Raw genomic sequence first — 19,716 nt, forward strand, 5'->3', positions numbered from 1 at the left:
GGGAAGAATCTCTTCACTGAAACGGTGGTCAAGCATTGGAACAGACTGCCCAGGGAGGTGGTGGAATCACCATTCCAGAAAGTGTTTTAAAACCACGTAGACATGGTGCTTAGGGACGTGGTTTAGTGGTGTACTTGGGCAGTTAACGGTTAACAGTTGGACTTGATGATCTTAAAGGTCTTTTCCAACTTAAGCAACTCTGTGATTCCATGAAATACTGATATTGTCTAACAAGACAAGATTTGTCAGAGTTCATTTCAGCAGCATGTTTTTACGCTGCTGTTTCTAATAGACTTGACAAGTCCTTGGATTGTCTCTTCTCGGCTCAATTGGCCCAGCCTGGGAAATTTTGTGCATTCAGAAAAATAAAACCCAGGCAAATGTTCCCTTATGAGAAAAAGTAGCTGCCCTCCGAAGAAATTTCCTTGTTAATTATTTGCACAATGACTTGGATGAAATAACTCCCAGAACTTAAAGCTTAAATTGACAACAAATCAAATATTTGTGTTTAACAGAAGTGATTTATGCAGGACTCAGCATTTTAGCTATTGGTCCCTGTCTCAGACAGATAAGCTGGGAATTTGTGTCACAGCACTCTCCAAAGTATCAAGCTGCAACAACGTCTTTTACCATCTCATACCAGCACAGTCTTCATGCCAGTGCCTTGCCTTGCCTTGCCCTTGCCTTGCCTTTTGTACTGATCTGTGAACCCTACGTGTTCATATCAGGAGGCACACATCTGGCACAGTCAGGGAAAAGAAAGGCACATCTCGGTTACATGGCGGCGGTGATCCTCCAGCCTCCCTCCCAAGCACACAGAAAACCTTTAGAGGTCTGGCTGGGACCTTCACTCCCGATATCCTTTCTGGTCAGTGTTTGCAGGTGACCACCCACAGATGTCTGGCTGCTCTAACTGCAGAAGGTCCCACAGGGTGAGGAGGCTGTGGAGGGCACAGGCACAGAAAGGCAGCTTGTCCAGAGCACAGCATGCCTGAGGCAGAACTCAGAGCATGCAGTCAGCAGCTGGACTAACTCAGGTGCAGATCAAGGCCACTGCCACTGCCCTTAGTCAGACTGGAATTAAAACCACAGTGGGAATCTTCACGAAGAAGTAAAACTGTGTCTAAAAACACACAGGCAGACGCACACCGAATTATAAAAGAACAGCATCTACAGAAATCAGGCAGAGTAAAACTGACCCTTCCCCATAATAAGCCGTGGTATCATAGAATAGTTTGAGTTGGAAGGGACCCTCAAAGATTATCTAGTCCACCCCCCCTGCCATGGGTAGGGAAATTTTTTGCTAGACCAGGTTGCTCAAAGTGCCATCCAACCTGACCTTGAATACTTCCAATTAGTTAAGCTGCATCACCTTGTAGGTGGATGGAGACTTCACGCAGGGCCTGGGGGCTGACTTCTGGTCAAACCAGCCCATGGCATCTCTTCCAGGCTTATGCTGTCTGTGTTAAGATGTTTTGATTTTAATACACTGGACCCATCTGAAGATCACCTGCTCTATTCTCGACTGGCTCCCATGCATCCATGCCAGGCAGTCCATTCTGCATGATGAAAGCTTCCTTCCTAATGATTTGATAGCATCAAGCAAGCTTGACTCAGAGCACTGAATATAATACAAGAAAGTCTGCTGAAGTTGGGTAAATAGATAAATAGACTGATTAATTTTAGAAAAGTCCGCTGCTGGCTGACATTATTATTTTGCCATTTTGGGACACTGATATGTGCAACCTGTGAATGCTGAAAGGGGAATTAATCCAGTCTGTTTTCTGAGGAAGAAGAGTTTCCTTTGAAAACAATTAACATAATATTTATAATGAGTAAGAAACTCAGGATTTTTTTTTTTTACTCAGAAAAAACTAAACAGGAAATATGATTCAGGTCTGTTACTAACAGAAACTTCTGGCAGTATAAAATACGGAGAACGATTTTTATCACAGGCATTGGAATTTTAGCTATAGTGAATTATTATCAATATCTGAAAGAATAGAAGATCTTAAAAGCTGAAGTTTCAAAACGAGCAATGTAAAAGTCTACATCTATCACGGATGAAAACAACAGGGCAGGAGAGGTGAATAGTTATTGAATTTACACAGGAGGATTGCAAATGCACTGTTCTTTTTGGGAAGTTTCTAATACTTGATTCTATTGTAACCTTTTCTTAACAAGAATTCAAGTCATCGCGCACCTCCCGCCCCCGCCCCCCATCTCCCCCTGCCCTGGCCCTGCATAAATGAGATTATTTTCTGTAGAATATACAAGCAGTACAGCCTATTATTAATATGGTCTCATACACTTCATCATACTTATAATATCACCAAATGTTAATGGTTTTGTTGAAGTTTCCTTGTTGAATGCACTGCCATTTTAGTTAGAAAATTTTCTACAAAACAACTGGCTCATTTCTTGTAGTTGTGCCTTACTTCGCCATGGAGCTGTGCTGGTTTTCCAGGTGGGGTCTGTCCTAGGGCTATGAGCTAGTCCAGCCGAGTCCTGCAGCTCTGCCAACATCGTTTGTGGCTCTGGGTGAACCTGTGTAATGCCAAGAACTACTCACAGCCTCACTGGAGTGTTTTAAGCACAGGTTATGCTTTCTGAGCTCAGGAGAGTTATTTAAGCAGCCTTTCATGTCTCTTACACCTGGTAGAAGGTTCCTTCAGAAGGTCTTCTGCCATCCTGGTCTTTTCTCTCCAGGTTCTTGCCTTTGCATACTGGTGCTGACACTTTGTGTGATGATCACTCAGGTGTGGGAAGACAACGTTAACACGTCTGTCCACTACTACATTTACAGATGTTCTCTACCTCAATAAAGAACTCCCAACAGCAATACCTCTTAAGCATAACACCACCATGTATTCAAAGCAACCTTCTTCCCCAGGTTCCCTTTCCACACATCACCTCTTTGTCCCACCAGATGTTCACAGGATGGCCTCTCCTTGTCTGAGTAACATGGAGGGTTTTTTGCTTTAGGCTTATGCTGAGATGCTGAGAGGGCTGGTCAAAGAGTGACTCCTGGACCAGGTAAGGCACGCAGGCAACTAAAGCGTGGTTCCTGAAGAAGGGTCATGTCATGTGGCTGGCATCAGGGTTGTGCTGGCTGGGAGGCTGAACCCCTGTGACAGGAGAGAGGGAGTCAAAAGGGGCTGCTGAGGCTGGCTGTTAAACCACCTGGGACCCTGCCTGGCACTGTGACAGAGCGCTGGGACCTTTATATCTAAAGGTCAGGTCGCCGCCTTCCTCCTCTCAGCTCCCTGATGTCAACCATGGGAAGATTTGTAATAGCTTCTACACAGCCTGCTGGTGTGAGTGTTGGTAGGTAGCAGCAGGCCGTTACTACTGAATCACAAGCTTTTCTTGCTGCATCTGTGCAAGCTGGCAGTTTCAATGTTTGGACAAGCTGCAGAAATGTTTTTCAGCAGGTTTCAGTGTGTCTCTTTCCAAACATTAATGTGCAAAGCTCATACCTGCCCCAGATAGACTTAGAATGATGGAGAAAACACCTGCTCCCTGAGTAGATCATTCCAGGAGTTAATTATGCTTATTGTGAAAAATGTGGTCCTTATTTCTTTTCTGGTTTTATTTGGCATAGCATCCAACTAGAGAATCTTCCTTTTCTTTCAGCTTTGACTATTAGAAATCTTGTCCCAAACAGATACTTTGATCACATCAACTCCGAGCTTTCTCTTTAACAAACTAAATATTTGAGGTTCTTCCGTTATTAGGTTCCCTGGGCTTCAAATCATTCTTCTAAGTCCTTTTGGAAGTCCTTTCACATTTTTCAGAGTTCTTCAAAGAAAGCAGTAGTTAATGCTAGGCAGTATTCCAGGTATGGCCAGAGTCTTCACCTCGACTGTGGTGCTCTGGGGCGTGTTCTGCATTCTTGGTCTTCTAACCATGCATTAAATTAAAGCCATGCTAGCTCTGAGTTTGTGGTTGCATAAACCATCGAATAACAGAAATTGTATCATCACTGCTTCTTCAGACTTCAGTGCTCTACAAGCCTCCCCACATCTCCCTGAAAGGCAACATGCATCTTTACTATTTTAATTAAAAAGCCTTAAAGGTTCAGTTCATCCCTGAAAAAAAGTTACTAGAAATCTACCTTTCATAATTTATTTCCAAGGCCAGATGACTATATTAGTTACAATGTTAATTCTGCTTTGTATTTGTTAAAGCAACTTGGGCTTGTCTGAGAACTGGTTTCATTGGTCTCCGGCCACGTTGCTGTATTTTAACACACAGTATATTCTGCAAGGCTGATGCATTAATCTGGTTAAGAAACCAAAACAGGTATTTCTGGCCTGAGAGGTTTCACTCATTGAAATCCCAAGGGCATTTTACTCTGTTACTGTGGACTTTTGACTGTTTTTATTTCAGTTGAATCAGAATTGTTATGTCAGGGATAAATTCGTCCTGGCTTGTTTACCAGCTTATTTGAATGATTACACAATTGTCACACTCTTGGAGATAATTCTGCTATTCAAAGCATAAGGCTCATCAGAATTTTCTCCTTGGAAAGAAAAGATTATGGGTAAATAACATAGAGTAGAATAAGGCTATATTATCTCATGAAAGCAATCAACAAACTAATCCCTTTAAGTGCTCAGTTTTGAAGTGGAATAGCACTGTGCATGCTATAGAATTAGAAATCAAATGTACAGAACACAAAGGGATCAGTCTGTACTACTAAAGAGGTGGACAAAGTAATTAGAAAAATCATGTCAATCTCCAGTTTGCATGTTTCTGTAAGAAATGCTCTTTCCTCCTGTTATTCACATGCTGGATTGCTGTTTGCACAGCTCTTGTGATTTTCGGTTAATACTGCAAGAGACAGAGTAATGGTGTTTGTTTTAGAAGTACTGTTATTATGTCAACACTAGTATTTCTGTTACCTAATTATCACTTTGAATTACCCTATGTGAACCTTGCCATTTTTCATTTTTTTTTTTTTAGTTTGGGCTGGTGGTTTAGCTGATTACCATAGGCATTTGTTTCACTTAAAAAATGCACAAGAAAGGACATCAGGCTGTACTTGGCCACATTAGATTGCCTTCAAGAACATGAAGGAGAGCTGGTTGGAGACCTTTAGACCTCATCATTCATACAAAGTTTGCTGACCTTTCTCATAGTTGCCCAGCAACAAAGTGTCCAAGCCAGTCTGTTTTAATGAATCACTTGGGAAGCAATGGATTAATAAATAATGCAAAGATACTGGACTTCAAAAGTAAGGTCTTGACAGCTCACGTCTTCACACATTGAGCTGAATTTAAACGTATGAAAATACTTTCTCTTGTAATATTTAAATAAATGTCTTGTAAGTCTATTAAAATTTAAACTGTGAATTAAATGCCTCTACACAGAGTAACTTCAAGATCATAATCAATCTCTAGATGATGTATGCTCTACCTGAATAAGTTGAAGAAAAATTGTTTTTGCCAGGGTCATGTTCTCACCTTAAAAAGCATATGGACAAAATACTTTTAACACATGGGTTTCTGTATAAGGCGGGATTGCCAACATGTTACCACCACCTTCATTTTGTTGCTCCTTTGCCGCGTCGGATTTATGCATCCTAATTGCTCCCCAGCCCTACAGTGTTTTAGTGAAATGTTCACAATTACTCAGGTCTGTTATTCAGCGTATAGCTCTTAATAGAGTTATAAAATAGCTTCTAGGGAAGTGTTGCTTTCTGAAACTAGGCCGTGACAATGAGGTTGCAATTGTGTTTGAAAAATTTTGGCAGAAATGTTTATAAGCCCTGGTACAGCCCTAGGTGAGGGCTGGGGGTTTATCAGCACTTGACGCACAACAGCCATATCATTTCGGTGAAGGCAAAAGTGAGTAGAAATATTTCATTGTGTTACCAAGAAACGAGCTTCCTTGTGAAATTTATTGCCCATGAAAATAATGCATTGTAGAATTAAACTGTCACACAGAGAAACAGGTAATGTGGCCTCGCCGCCTCAGCTCAATGGCTGTGGTCAGACTGGAGGTTACTGGCAGCACGGAAGACGCTGAGGTATACACAGTTTCGTGAAATAATGGCAGCAGAAATCTCCCAGTTCATTTTTTTTCCCCATACAGTGCAAAACCACATGATTAATGGCGCCCAAGCCTCTGATGGCCTCTCCAGGGGGGTTTCTGAGAGCCACAGCCCCGGATGGGCTGACTGGCAGGCGGATGGACATGTAGATGTATTTCAGGTGGAGAAATGGGGAACATGAATGTCCAAGCAGCCTTTTCTGAGAGGCTCCAGCGAATTAGAGGCGTTGTGGAAATTGGAAATCCTGGCCTTTAAAGTGCTTTAAAAATAAATGTTTTATAGCTGCTACCCAATCGTCTGATTCGGAGTCAGACAGTGCCAGTCAGGCCGCTCTGCCTGAGGGCGAGCACCGGGAAATCTCCTCGTGTGTCCTCCTCAGCCCAGGCGCAGGGAGCGGGAGCGAGGCTCCGGGCCCGTCGGGAGCGGCCCCCTGCGGGCACGGCGGCGGCGCTGGGGCCGCCGGAGACCGCCGCTTTCCCGCCGCTAGATGGCGCTCGCCGCCAGCCGGAGCTACCGCCGCCGCCGCCCCGAGGGCGCCCGGCTGCCGGGCGGGGGAGCGAGGCTGGGCGCCCCGTAACCTCCCCTTTAAACTCGACCAAGGGCTCTCTGCTTATTTGTTTGGTTTTTTTTTTTGTTTGGGGTTTTTTTTGTTTTGTTTTTTTTTTAGTTAAACAAGTATTAAGGCTTTTGACAAATGCAGGTGAACGGCCGGAGATGTTCAGCTGGGGAGAGGCGCAAGGGCCCACGTTCCCGCCTCTTCCCTCAGCCCTCGGCGCAGCCCCGCGCCCCGCTCCCGACAGACCCGCTGGCGTCTGCGCTCACCCCGCGCTGCGGTGCGGGCCGCCACACCGGGGGCCGCCGCCTCACCGGGGGCCGCCGCCACACCGGGGGCCGCCTCACCGGGGGGCCGCCGCCGCACCGTGGGCTGCCGGCGCAGGCCCTTGCTGACAGGATGTGTTTGTAGTAATTACACAGCTGAAGGACGAACACAGCGTACCGCTGGCTTGGTCTCGACCGCTAAACTGCATTTTTTAGTACATTTGCGATACAAAAGGTGGTAAATCGCAGTAATACAACAGCATTTTTAAACCACTTTAAACAAACTTTACTTGTCTAAGTGTGACATTTTACACTGCATCAATTTTTAAATAATTTGTTGGGGTTTTTTTCTTCCACTTGAGCAGTACACTCTTAGCAGTGTCTCTTTTCCAGTTTGCCAGGAGAGACAGAGAGAGAGGAATTTCCTAGGAATGCGAGAAGCTATTCGGTCTGCCGGTTTGTAAGGATGTCCACTGGAAATACTTATCAGCTTGCAGTGTTTTTGCTGTCGTGTCCAGGGGGGAATTCTAGCCAGGGAGTTTGGGAAGTTTGCTCAGTTTATTTTAGTGTTTGCAATATTTTTGCAAGCTGTGTGCTACTCATTAGAGAAAACAGCAGAACCAAAATGAGCCCTAAAGCAGTTGGAATGAATGCAATAGGAGAGAAAACAGTACCAGCTTGCTTTTGTGACCAAGGTCAAAAAAGAGAAATTGAAGGAAAACAACAGTGTAGAAATGTTCCAGAATGTAGTAGTTTTAATTTTCTTAGCGTTAAGCAAAGGCTTCAGGGAACTGATGCAGCCTTTCTAATAGAAGTGATTTAGTGTCAGAAATCTGAGATAAAACTGAGTTTGCGTGGGAGGGACGTAGATGGAGGTTTAACTGAAGAACACTTCTTATAAATTAGGACAACTGAGCAGAACAGCAGCAAGGACCTACTTCTGGTGGTTATGGTTCTGCTGAAACACCGTGTTTTTTCTGTAAAGGCAAAGGAAAAACTTTCTAATTAATTAGATTTATTTACAGCAGCCGGGCTTGGGATCAAAATAATTGCCTTGAGACTGAAGCGCAGCTGCAACACACATTCCAGATGTGAAATGTAATACTGTGTTGTGGCCGACCTTATTCTCTGATTTTAAACCCAGAATTGGTCAGGACTGGTAAGTGAATAAATTCATACCGTCTGCTGAATTAATCCAATGCAGAAGTGCTGCCACATTCCCCAAATAATCAGATGTGTTTTGGGGACAGGTGGGGAAGTAGTTTCCTGCCAGATGAAACATCACCCAGGGAAAGGTCATCCACTTGGGTCTGGGAAGTAGGAAACTGCCACCCCCTGGGGCATGTATGCTCACAAGACCTTGATTTGCGTTGCAGTTTGAAGCTCGACTCAGCAACGAGTTACCACCCCACTCTTCATGTGGATCATGCTGCGATCTTCGGGCAAGGGAGTCGGCTAGGCATCCCCCCTGCTCCTAGGGAAAGCATCCAGGTGTGCGCTGCCTCCTGCCACGCTTCCCCAGCAGAGAGCGTGTGCTTCCCACTTGCCCTTTTTTTTGTGCTTCCATAGTTCAGACCATTTTTATATTAGGCCACTGAGAAATATCATGTGAGGAGCTTAGTGGAAACAAAACCCGATAAAACAAAAGAACCTGTAGAAAAGCTAAGCTTTGCCACTTTCTTCAAGCACCTAATGGGACCTAATGTTTGCAAGAGCATCGAACAAGACTTCCCATGACCCTTCTAGCTCCTTTTCCAGCAGATCGTGATGACAAATATCTATTTTTCTCAGTAATTTTTAAAGGAAAATGGACATGCTGTCCCATGCTTACTGCTTATTTCAAACTGAGACAATTTGTCAATCTAATTAAACCGATAGGTGTATTTTTTTTCATTCCTTTGTTACTCTTTCCTCAGCATAGATGAAAATAAGAATCACAAGCATGTGATGTACATCCCCAGTCTATGATCTTTTTACCTATCAGAAATAGTTTTCTTTGAAACTCCAGCTGGCTTAATTCTCCTGAAGCATCTTTTTATGTCCGTTTCAGATGTCTGATTGGAATATACTGAATAGGCCCAAGTGTCTGAGTCCTCAGGAAAAATAAGCAGGCCCCTTTGAGGAACCTTTGTTTTGGAAGAAAAATCCAGTGTGTTTTCCATAGGACGCAGCCTGGGCTTAACTTAGAGCACAGAACCTCCCACAGTTCATTAGGTTAGGGAGAACAGTACACAAAACTCTAAATTTAACTGAAATGCACTTTATTTCCTCCTAACTTGTGCTATCAGATGCTAAACTTGCTTATAACAGGAAAGGATTTCTTTTGGCATGGGCCACCATACTGGATCCCCTTTCCATAAAAATTTCAGTGCTGCCTCAGCATCACCGAGGGTTCGGAGTTTGAGCATGGACTTTCAGCAATGGGCTCAACAGAGGGGAGCCTGGGAGGGTATAATGTCCGGGAGGGTAAGTAGAGCCATTTTGAACACTAACTAATCAATGGCCCTTCTTAAAGCGGAAAATTAATTCCTACAAGAACTAGTCCAGGTCCTGAAATTACCTATCCCAGCTTATGATTTCTCCATTAGTAGAAATGTCAAACAAGTCTGAGATACTCCCTTAGGTAGTTTTAAACATCAGCTTTCTGGCAGAAGCTCAGGCTGGGTTGTAAAGTATTGTATAGTGCTAGGTGGAGGACCTAATTTCATCCCAAGACAGGCAAAGGTGTTATGGAAAGGAACGGCAGCATTTATCCTTGAATAAACAAGCTTTTTAATTTGCTCCTTAATGAGTCAGAAACAGCTGTTTTACCTTTCTGTGAGTCTGAACTCTCCAGCAAGGACATACCTGGGACAATACAGGAGATGGCATAGAAAAAAGTAGCCCAGTGGTAAAAAGCTAAATATAGTTGTCATGGTTTAACCCCAGCTAGCAACTAAGTATCACAGGAGGACCACAAGCTGGAAAAAGCATGGAGCGCTATTATTCTGCTTGAGATATGGCAATTGTCTTTATGTATTCATTTTTCAGCTATAAATACTCATATCATGGTACCTTTAGAGATATAAGAATATATATATATAAAAGCAATTCTATCTAGAGATCTAATGCTCTTCATGTAATGCTTTTGAATCTATAGGTATAGTTTTAGGGCATGTGTGTTCAAAACATCAGAATCAGAGTTTACCTAGCCATGACATCAGAGTTGGGGTAGTTCCTGTGTCTTCTGTGTCTCCATCTATCCTATGTTTGTGCTGTGAGTTGTGAGCCCCTGATTTTCTCAGCCAAAAAATAAAATAAAATTAACATCAGACTCAGAGAACTGAGCCCAGTAGCCTGTCTGTCACAGTGACTATGGCACTTCAGCAGTAACGCTCAGAGAAAGCACAAGGGAGAGTATGTGAACAGCGATCTATCCTCTCCTGCTTTCCTGAGTCAGAGGTTGAATTAAGACTACTATGTTTTTTAAAAAAAAATAATTAATTTTTACCAGTGGACCAGCCCTCCCTGAATTTCTCTAATGACTTTTTGACTTTATCTATACTTTTGGCCTGCACAGCAGCCTGTGACAATATAATTATGGACTATACAAAGAAATACCTGCTCTCTCCTCCTAATCTGACACCTGATAATTTCCATGGGTGCCCTGTAGTTTTTGTATGGTGCGACACAGTGAATAATCATTACCTCGTCACCTCTTCAGCACCATTCATTGTTTGTAGCCTTCCTCATTTGTCTTCTTCCAACTTGAAGACTCTTCGTCTGTTTGGTGTTCTCTTATACAGAAACTGTTTGCTGCCTTGGACCATCATGCTCACTTCATCTCTGCTTTTCAACTTCTACCCGCCCTGCTGTAGAAGAACCAGACTGCATGCAAAGGCTTATCCACCACAGACAGGTTTTTGTCAAAATAAAACATGATAATAGATTATAACCTTGTTTTGATTTGTTTCTGAACAGGTCTGATAAAATCAAAGGCTTTTAGTCACAAAATGGGAGAAGTGGTAATGATGTCCCTTAGATACGCATCTTAGGTTGTCATGATATGATGGCATAAATCATGAAAAGAGTGAAATCTGAGTTCAGATCCTTCCTGCCTACCTTTCAGAAGGGAACTGAGCTGCTCTGGTTTTGCTCAGAGCTCTTTGAAAGCTACTGGAGTAGGGACCGAACTCCAATCATTTCACTTCCCAGGTGTGTGCCTTTAGCACTTGGTTAGGCAAATAGCTCCTTGCTCACGGTCTTCTCCACATGCCTTTGCTATGAACATCAAACTATCAAATGCCTTTAATAGCTATCATTTTATTTCCCTGAATAAGTTTGGGCTACTGTCCTCCAGGACACAAGTTCAGAATCCTAATGACTCAGAGCTATTTTATTAAACAACTACAGTTGCTGAGAGTGCAGGTGCTAATTACTGAGCTAGTAGTACACCCACCTAAGCAGTGCTAGAAGCAACTGTTGAGGAACAGCATATCTTTGTGGCAAAACAGTTGGGGCACTGGCTTTGCTTTGACTGCTCAGAAAATGTCTCTGGAAGTTGAGAAGGAGGCATTGCTGGAGCTCAGCCCAGCTGCCCACACACTCCTACCAGCAAAGGTGCTTTCATTGATCAAAGAAACGACAAATGTTTCTTAGACAACACTTAGGCAGCAGAAAGACTGTCAGCTTGGAACTTTCTCTTCAGCTTGAAAACTAAAGATACAATTTCTACTGGGTGTGGAGTCCAGCAGCTTCTGGTCCAAGCAACACACGGCCTCTGTGATATGTATGGCTTCAGTGCCAAGATCTCCCCATCCTTCTTCCTGCTCTTGGCTCCCTCCCTCCAGGCTTTTGGAAACACAGCCTCAGAGGTCCCTTACAACAAAGAAGAAAAAACACCTTTTAACCTATTGCCAAGACATAAAAAGGGCATGTGGCCTATTCTGACTGTACAAGCCTTTTAGGTAGGTGTAATTAGAGACAGTGTTGTTGGCTTCCATTGGTCTTAATTAGATGCAGATTGGTAGGCAGCTCTCACTGTCCAGTACCTCTTCCACGTGGCTCTTCCTGCCCTGGAAGTATTCAGCAGCAACACTCAGTGCTGCCTTTTGGCCTCTTTTAGGCCTGGAGGTTTTCACAAAATGCACGTGGCTTGATCACAGTTCACCTCATTAACAAGGACCTGTTTCCGTACTAGCATGCCTGGGTGATCTCTGGTCACTCTAGCCAGCGCAGGAGATGCTAGATCTTCCAGTTCCAGTTCTACATGGTCTTTAAAAACAAACACACACTAATCAGTATTCACAGCATGAAAAATGGAAGAAAAAGTAACTTGTTGGCAGTTGCCTTTCTGCTTCAGGAAAAGATTTGCATTTAAAAGCGCAACCTTGTCTGCAAGCCCAGTCACCAATGCAATGTCACAGGTTGTTTGGGGATACAACATTTGACCCGTATGTGACTCAGGGTTCATCTGCAGAGCAAGAAGGGCTAGCTGAGGTTTGCACATCCCCCTGACACAATACCTTCTGGACACAGTGATTCATATCTCTGCATCTGCTCTATCATCCCTAACTTGGCAGATGAATCTAAACAATGTTGCAAGGGGCGTGTTAGTTTTTTCCTCTCCTAAGAAAATCCTTGGCAAAACACAGGGATCTAGATGGGATATAGTGAGCAGTGCGAGATGGTCTGAAATCAGTGCTCCATAGAAACACCTGAAAGGCAGTATGCTGAGGTTATGACAATTGCTTCCTATATCCTCTTCCATTATTAATGAAAGCCCAGGCTCTGCTGATCTGGACATTTAAAACATATTCCTTCCCACCTAATCTGTTTCAAAAAGTTGTTGAGAAACTGAAATGGGCACTTTAGGAATAAGATCGATAGCCCAGCCATAGCAGTGGCAAAATCAGGTTGCCAGCTACTGTGTGCTGTTGTTTCAGCCTCCAAATGTATTCTCTCTCATGCAGGTACATGCTTAGGTTTATCCTGGTGAACTTTGGAGCCTGATGTAGATGTCTCACAGGAGTACAGCTGGTGTGGGTTCCTGCTGTGACAAAAGGGGAAGAGCTGTATTTGCAGGAGAAGTCAGATAGTACATGGGTTGAATCACTCTGGATATGCTTGGCTTTCCCCATTTTATTATATTTTTAGCAAAGGAAGCCATGTTCCTGATTTAGTTGTCCTGGCAAAGTGATCATGGTCCTGCTGTTGCAGTGAGCCCTGCACTGAAGCAAGCACTGAAGTATGCCCTGAAAGCACCCAGCGCAATGTGACATTTAAACAGAAAGAAAAGGAAATAAAACAGTAACCATTTTAAGATGACAGATTGATTTGCCTACCTAACGTGCCAGCATTGAGCGCTGTGTAACAGATAAAGTATTGCCCAATGTGGAATAAAAATACTCTTTGATAATAGCTTATCTCCCAGTTGATACAGTAACATGGAAACAAGCCATGAACATCTGGCACTCAGATGAACCTCGGAGGTGGAGCAAGGAGGGAGGCAGGGAAGGGGGGGAAGGAACAAAGAAGAAGGTAAGGCACATGTCAAGTAGAGGGAAAAGAAAGCTTTCTACCTTTCCAGTGGTGAGACTTTGAATTAGGTTGTTCATATTACAAAAGCATCCCCCCAAAAGCCCTACCTGAGATGTCTCTACTTTTTGTCTGTTTGAGCTCATGATAAACAATTTACATGAGATTTCCTGCCCCGCCCCAGCCCCCCCCCCCAACCAGAATAGAGAGCAGAATGATTTTTGTTGATCCAGAAAGACAAACTACAGAGGACATTAAAAAGCATAGTAGAAAAAGTTTTAAATCTCTGCTAAGAGTATCTTACTCTGCATTTTTTTTTTATCTGGACAGATATGATAGCTCTTTTCTGGTATTTTTTGTGAATTTTGCCACTCAGAAAATAAAATACAGCAGCTTGGAGAAACTCAGGAGAGTGCAATGCATGGACAGGAGCTTACCAGATGGAAAAAACCCAGATATACTATCCCTTTTTTCCCTAATATTTCCTGGTCTAAGTTATTTTGTTTTGACCAAGGGTATTTTCCCATAGCTGTAATCCAAAAAAAAAATAAAAATTTAGTAGTAGTAGTAGAAGAAATAATTATCAGCTTCTGCGAACACATTACAGAAGAAAGTAGGTGCTATTTGTTTACCTGACAGTTGTGCATCCAAGACTGGAAATGCTACACCAGAGAGATGTCAGGAACATTGCTACTGTGAAACTTTCAGTTGTGCACTAAAGCAAATTATACTTAAGGTTGGGAAAGATCTCACAATATCACTTTAACTTACAACTTTAAATAAAATTTAGTTGTGGGGAGGGGAGAAGTGTTCTGCATCCCAAAGTCGGGGCAGCTGTGCTCTAGAAAGTCACTTTCTCCATCCCTTCACCTTGGGACTTGCATTTAGGCTTGCAGATGATTCATTTCTGAAGTGACTAAGAATCCTGATGTAAATAAGTCAGTGAAAACAGGAACACAGGAAGACTATTTATATTAAAGGAGAATGCAGTAGGCCTGGAGAGCAACAACATCTGTATCACATGTAGCCTGATAATAACATTATCTTTGGGATAGTTACATGTACAAATACTCCTTTACACCAGTAATTCAACTATTGCCTTGTAGCAATGTAATTACCCTGCTTTCTCTTTGAAGGCTGGCTGTGGTTTCAATTCATTTACATTCTAAAGAAATCTAATTTTTTAATAATAATAAAAAAAACCTTTCCAGGTCTTAGCAGGCCTGGAGATCTCTGCTAGGCCATTGCTGGCTTGAGAATTACGGACAAATGCAATGCTCCTCAAAAGAGCCAAAGAAGTGGTTGAAGTCCTCTGTCTGATCCACAGAACTGGAGCAAACTGCTACAGGTGGCTGCACATCCATCCATCCCTCCCTCCTTTTGTGGGAGAGCAAAGCATTCCTACCTGCTAGCCTCTCTTCAGCCTTTCTCAGGGGTGTGTGTGGGAACAGCTGGTAACAAGCCGTGATGGCCACTTGTATGTTGGAGACAAGGACTCTGCCTTCCATTAGCAGGATGCTGAACACCTGACATGTGAGTTACTGGCTTCTCCCCTCACAAATGCCAACAGTTCCAGTAATGAGAACCTGAGCGACCTAGCTCAGTGTGGGTTTGGGTGGTGTGCAACCAAGGTGGCCTGGGCAAGAAATGTGTTTTCTGCGTGGATTAGGGAAATACAGTGGGCAGGTGTGCCTCTTCAGTCTGTGCATTCTGGAAGCAGGAGGGTCTGTGGAAAAAATGCAAATGTAAAATATATGGACTGTGAATGTCAAGAATGCAAAATGGCTGTATACAGAAGTTGCAAATCTTTTTACCTAACTTGAGCTGTACAGAAACTGGTGCCTGGTCTAATCTAGTTCCTTCTCATCCCAGCGTGGATCTCTCTGTCACCCTATCTGGACATGCCCATTCTTCCCTTCCAGTGGTAGAAGGACTGTAGAAGAGTACGTAAGACAGGAGAGAAACTTTAGATAGCTCAAGTTAGGTGATAACGAATTAGAACTACATCCCAGGAGTCAAATTAATGCTGTTACGGATAGCTTGAATTCTGCTGTTTCCCAAGACTGCTGTAGCTCTTTCAAGAGATTTCTTGGATGCATATGGAAGGGGTCCATCAATTCCCAGATTGCATCAAAATAATTTACGCACAGGCTGTACAGAAAGCTGAACTCTCTAGAGATCAGAGAAGTGCTAAAATGTTCTATTTCTTCTAATTTAACATTTCCAGGTGAAAAAATAAGGCATGTCCACTGAGACTTGATAACCTCAATGACCCAACAGTTTGAGCTATTCTCACTGCAATCTGTTCTCTTAACAAAGATTTTTCACAGTTGTGAAGGTGTCACAAGCATGATGTGGGATGAGCTTGTAATATGACTTTGAATGGTGTCTTTCATTGCCTAGGGACCTTCGAAACAGACCCTCCGTGTCCACTTACAGCATTTGTAGTGAAGTGGAGATAATTTTACCTAAGCAAAATAAGAAAGTAAAATCTAGGTAAGAATGCTGTTCCTGAGTCTGAATTATATTTAGTGCTAACTTTTTTCAGGCTCTATTTTCACTCTGTCAATAACAGATGTGCTGTTTACAGCATATGGCTGAACAAATCTATTTTCAAACGTTTCCTTGACTCCTTCACAATCTGTTGCATTCCATTGATAGTACAATAAGCTGTTCAGTTGGGAGAAGAAATATGGAAGATGGGAACAAACTTGACTTTATTAATTTTGAGGGGGAAGAAAAAGGAAAAGAAATAAAAAAGAGGCTTGGGTTCTTTTTACATATTCATGAATAAGTCAAATTAGGAAATCTAGTATTGTAACTTCTGGCTCTAGGAATAGTGATAGGAATAATAATAATCTTAGCTCTTATTAGTGGAGAAGTCTTTTTTGATCACTTACAACTACTTATTTGCATACACTGTTTAAATTGTACCCATGCCAGAAGTGCCTTTTTAAGCAAGCACATGTGGTCTTTCTCAAGGTCTCAAGGCATTGCAACGTTTAAAACTTTATACCACAAATACATGCATTAATTCTCACTCAGCATAATTATAATAAATCAAACCTTTACCTTCAAAATAAACAGATTTTAAATTGATAATTAAATGACTCATTGAGATTGACAAGAATAGTATGCAGTGCTTAGAAAAATGGAAATTATTTTTTGCTCACGAACATTAAAATTTAAGAGACACGATTAGTTCCAAGGAATAGCTGTACCTTATCTTACTGGGGTTTAATGATTGTTCTTTCAATGCTACCTTACGTCAGGGTGAAAACCTTCTGAAAGAGCTTTTAGAAAGTGATGAAAACTTCTGAAGCACAGTACCGAAAGCCAATTCCCAGGGCCTTCCAGGTAGGTGCTTCAATAATTTGGTTAAGACAAAAGAAATTACGAAACAGGTTGAAGTTACGATACTTATCCAAAAATAAACCATGAAGGTTTTCCTTTTATTAAACTTATGAATTTTAAACCTTACAATTAGTGCTTCACCACTGGCACTGATTTGTGGGGCTGGAGCTTAGAAAGGGGTGCGGTATTTCCACAAGAGCCCAAAATAAACTGGTGTAAATCAAATTTGCTCCATTGCCTTCAGCTAAATATGTTGGTTAATGACAGGGAAGGGTGTAGCTAACTTTATTAACCCTATAAAGGCAAATACATGTTTGTTCACCTGGAGTGATTTCTGAGGATGACGTGGGGGTGTCGTTGGTAGCTAACTCAGTATGCCCAGGGCTGGTCTCCGACACTGAGATCAACTGCTATGAAACAGGCTATGTCCATACCATTAAACCCTCTTATCTGCCAAAACTGGGTCAGCTCACATGGTTTGCCTCTTGGGAGTGGTATGTTAGTGTCTGAATTATGGCCAAGCATTATGTGGAGGAGTATTTCTCGGCCCTGGCCAGCAGTAAGCCGGTGCTGGTCCGAGAATTCAGTTTGTGTTGACCTTGCCCATGTTCCCTCAGCTGCATGCTGAGAGAGACCGTACACTCACATTCTGCTGCACCTCTTAGGAAGGAATGAGGAAAAGGATGGGGATCGACCTTGCCTGGTTCCCTCCAAACATGCAGAGATGCTCCTCAGGCTCCCTTCTGACACTTGATACCATAATGGTCAAAATGTGTGTGGTGGGTTGGTCCTGGCTAGCAGCTGCTCAGCCCCCACCCTCAGCGGGACAGGCCACGGAGAAAATATGAGTAACAGGAGCGAGTAAGCTCATGGGTCAAGATAAAGACATTTGGTCTCCCCTCAGCTATTTCTACATGCTTTTTGTTCCCACCTCCTCCTCTGCCTGTGGCATTTCCTCCCCTTTCTTCAATACGTTATCACCGAGGAGGCCGCGGGCTGGCTGAGGGGCTCAGCGGTGCCCTGCCGTGGGTCTGTATGGGCTGGCTGTGTCTGGCACGGGGCAGCCCCTGGAGTCTCCTCACAGGGGCTGCCCCACAGCCCCCTGCTGCCAAAATGTTGCTGTGGACACCCAACACAGTGTCCTGGAAGGGCAGTGGCAGAACAGCCTGGTCTGAAGCATACCGTCCAAGCTCTGAACGTGCCTGAGGAGGTTGTGCTCAACAGTCCATGAGATGAAACTAAGAAAACAGAAGGATCATTAATAGGATTAAATTTTCCTTTTCTGTTGGAAATTACTTTTCCTGTCTGCCATGTTAACAATAGGCAAATGGTGGTTCTCAAAAGTGCACAATTTGGTCAAACACGGAGGTTTTGTGGCCAGCAGAAGACAGTTTTCCTGTTCCATATTTCAAACTCCTGCTCTAGACTATAAAGGGAACAGGCTTCTTCAGCATGTCAGCTCAAAGAAAACACTAGATCATTTTTGCTATGCATGAAGTGACTGTAAAGAAAGGAGCCATGAAACACATAGTTCTTTTTATTTTCAGCTTATGTATGGAAAAATTCTAACTAGGAGGAAATAATGCTCAGGTTCTGAGCAAGCTGCTAACTAACTAAATACTACTACCAAGTATTTGCAAATACCTTATAGGACAGGAGAAGCGCTTAGATCATTTGATGTGGCTTCCCATGTGTCACAGACAATTAAGGATAATCAATATTGAAGTGATAATTTTCTTTATGCACATATATTCTGTTTTTCACTAAAAGCCATGTTTGAGAAAGCATGCAGACTTAATTTGGAAACCCCAGATGATGAAAAGTAAACCTTTTCATTTGGTAGTTTGTTTCAATGGTTAATGACCTGCTTTTTCAAATATATTTCTGTGGCTGATTTGCCTGCCTCCCTCCCTTTATCCCTCCTTTCACCTTCCTCTTCCTCTTCTTTACTTTTCTTTCTTTCACCACTGATTCTTGATAGATTTTCACGGCTGGAATTGCACACATACACACAGTACACACACCCACACCCACACACACCCACCCACCCCCAATCAGAGGGTTTTGTTTGCTCTGTTCTCCATTACTGTTTACCACTTTTTCAGTCTTTGTCCCTAGAATTACAATTTACTCCTTGATCGCTTGAGAAAACAGTCAAAGTCCTGATTAGTGAAACTTTCCCACAGTCACTGATGGTACTTTACTGGCAATGATGTTTTCTACAAATAGAGTTAACTTTCTACCTTATTGCATTTATGTTATATAGTATCAATTTTTAGATCAGTGTAATGTTGTATTAATTCAACAGGCCTATAAAAGTCAAAGATAATTGTGGAGCTATGACATAATCAAAGTTGTAATATCATTTTAGAAGTAATTCAGGTTTATTTGACAAGAGCTATTTCCCTAAACCCGTGTTGACAAGGGTTTATTACATTCCTATCCTCTAAATCTTTTTAAAGTTGAACCAGTGAAAAATGGTATTTACTGATTTCAGAAGGAAGGTGAAAGAAAGAAGTTCACAGAAGGAGATGTGTGGGTGCTCATGGTACAGGAATGAGGGCAAGATGTCACTGATGGTTTAGTATAGGGAAACACAGCAATACTTCAGCAAGTCCTGTTCTGGTTCTTTTTGCTAACTGCAAGAAGGACTTCAGTCTCCAGATCATTTAAAGAAGGTGAGAGCATAGTGACGAGAGGTTCCTATGCCAAGTCTCGAAAATAATAATAAAAAAATGTCAAGCCGTTATCTAACATTGTTCATACAAGCGAATGGGTTAAAGAGAAAAAGATGAGATTCACAAAACCCAAAATTGTCACTGCTATCCCCCAAAGGCTGTGTTTGGGAAATAAGACAAATGTGAAATTGGAAATTAGCAAACAAAATTTTATTTGCTGCATGCTGGGTCTAATAATGAAAGCATGGACGGCTGGGCCTATCCACATTTGTGGGGCTGTAAATATCAATG

The sequence above is a fragment of the Falco rusticolus genome, chromosome 5, assembly GCF_015220075.1.
Source record: "Falco rusticolus isolate bFalRus1 chromosome 5, bFalRus1.pri, whole genome shotgun sequence".
NCBI classification, from domain to species: domain Eukaryota; kingdom Metazoa; phylum Chordata; class Aves; order Falconiformes; family Falconidae; genus Falco; species Falco rusticolus.